This window comes from Nematolebias whitei, chromosome 20, assembly GCF_014905685.2.
Source record: "Nematolebias whitei isolate Nwh7 chromosome 20, NemWhi1, whole genome shotgun sequence".
NCBI lineage: Eukaryota > Metazoa > Chordata > Actinopteri > Cyprinodontiformes > Rivulidae > Nematolebias > Nematolebias whitei.
The window spans coordinates 33,438,075-33,440,328 of NC_056517.1; positions in this window are offsets into that span (position 1 = coordinate 33,438,075).

Consider the following 2,254-nt stretch of genomic DNA (forward strand, 5'->3'; position numbering starts at 1 on the left):
CTTCCCAGACTTTTTGACAAGTGAAATTCATGTTAAACTCTAAAGCCTCTAATTACATACAAGTGTACAAGAATAAAAGAGAGCCTTTAAAGTCACGGGAGATAGCTGCCGTAATCCAGACATTCCTGGTCAGGAGAAACAAATCAGTTTGTGTTCAACGCATTTTGAAAAAAGACTTGAAATAATGAAAATTTCTCTCAAAAATGTCCAGGTATATTTCACTTGTGTTTAAAAAGATCAGTCCTTAAAGACAAGTGATTTTCTGTTTGTTCGTTTTACTAGCACTAAGACGTTTAACTGCTAGAGTAAACGGTAATGTCTTTCTCTTGTTGTTGTTTCAGCTGCTTTTTGCTGCAGGGGTCGCCGCAGGGAATGAACTCATACGAAAGATTTGGTAATTGTTTTACGTTCTTCCAGACACAAACTGGGCTCAAACTTGCAGACTCAGGGTCTCTGTTTGTAAAATAAATCAAAAAACTGAACAGCCATGGTCCTGCTCCTCCACATCGAGAAAAGCCAGTTGAGGTAGTTCGGGCATCTGGTAAGGATGCCCCCTGAGCGCCTGCCTAGGGAGGTGCTTTGGGCATGTTCGACTGGGAGGAGACCCCTAGGAAGACCCAGGACACACTGGAGAGACTATGTCTCTCAGTTGACTTGGGAACGCCTTGGAGTCTTCCCAGAAGAGCTGGAAGAGTTGGCTGTGGAAAGAGATGTCTGGGCCTCCCTGCTCAGGCTGCTGCCCCCGCGACCCCACTTTGGAAGATAATGGATGGATGGATGAACAGGCATGGTTTAGTATTAAATCAGAATATTTAATGTTGGCTGCAAAATCATAGACTGCTGGCTTGACACGTGCCCACAAGACAGTCACTGACTTTTTTTTTCCTCACTCGCTCTCGTGCAAGGCGGACACATTTTCTTCCCTCTCCCGTCCTCCTCCTGCTTTTTTGCTCTCCGTCTGTGTATCGGAGCTCCTATTTACACATCTTCCAAAACAAAAACTACTGTCATGGATCTGGTCAGCTGGACTTTCAACGCAACTGATCCAATCTTTTCTACAAATCGACAGGGTCCTGGAGAGCCCTCATTCTTCGCTGAGACGCACACGGCAGGATACGTCATGGATCCGCGGGGAGTTTGGGAGCTGATGTGCCTTTCCATATTGTCTCAGAAGGACGCTGAAGATGTTTATATAATTGTAATTAATAATCTGTCTGTCAGGACATTTTAGAGCACTTTATGGAGTTTTGTGGAGATTCTGAATTTATTTTCCTGCATGGTTTGACACGCAGGCCCAGAGTAGTCAGCTGGAAGTGAATACCGGGGTGGGGGGCTGGGTTTTTGGGTTATGAGGGCTAGTGTTAAACTAATGACACCTAACAGGAACAGACCAGTATTGAGCTCTGCTTTCAAGTGATGCCCGGGTAGAGGTGGTGCTGAAAAAACAAGAAAATGACCAAAATAGCCAAACTGACTAACTTTTTAAAAAAATGTTTTAACAAAAGCCATTGGCCTGAGAGCATTGTGCTAAAAGTAAACTTTTAGCTAAGGAGTGTGAGACGCCAGCAGGTGAAATGAGCTAAATACAGAACTGCCTGAAATTCATTGTTAAATTTTATGAATCATGTCAATGAATTAATGTAGTCTATAAGATGTGAATGACTCTATTAAATGTTTCCGTTTTGGAAAGAAAAGACAAAGAAGATGGCGAAAAATGAGGTATATGGATGTAGTTAGAGAAGACATTGAGGTAGCTGGAGTGAGGACAGAGGACACAGAGGACAGAGATGGAGGAGGACTCGCTGTGGAGACCACTAAAGCGTGGACAGCTGAAAGAAATTTACTTTGTTATTTTAATCACTAAGAATTATCACTGTATGCTTTCCTTTGTATGACAGAGTCGGTCTGTTCATGTATTTTCACTCATTACTTAACGAGTTAATTAATTAAACAAAATTAATGATCTGGACTTGTTTTCACTCAGAGTATGCGTTGCAGACATTTGTTTGACTCTACAGCGAGCAGTTCAGAAAAACTCATACCACATAGTGAAAGATGAAAATGAGAAACTTGGAGACTCTTAAAGTAAATTGGTGAGATACGCAATGGGGCAGCATAACCAAGCTGATCCTACAGATGGTTAATGAGATGAAGGTCAGGACTGCAGGCAAGCCATTCCATTCTCTCTCCGAGATTAATTAATTAATTATCTATCTATCTATCTATCTATCTATCTATCTATCTATCTATCTAT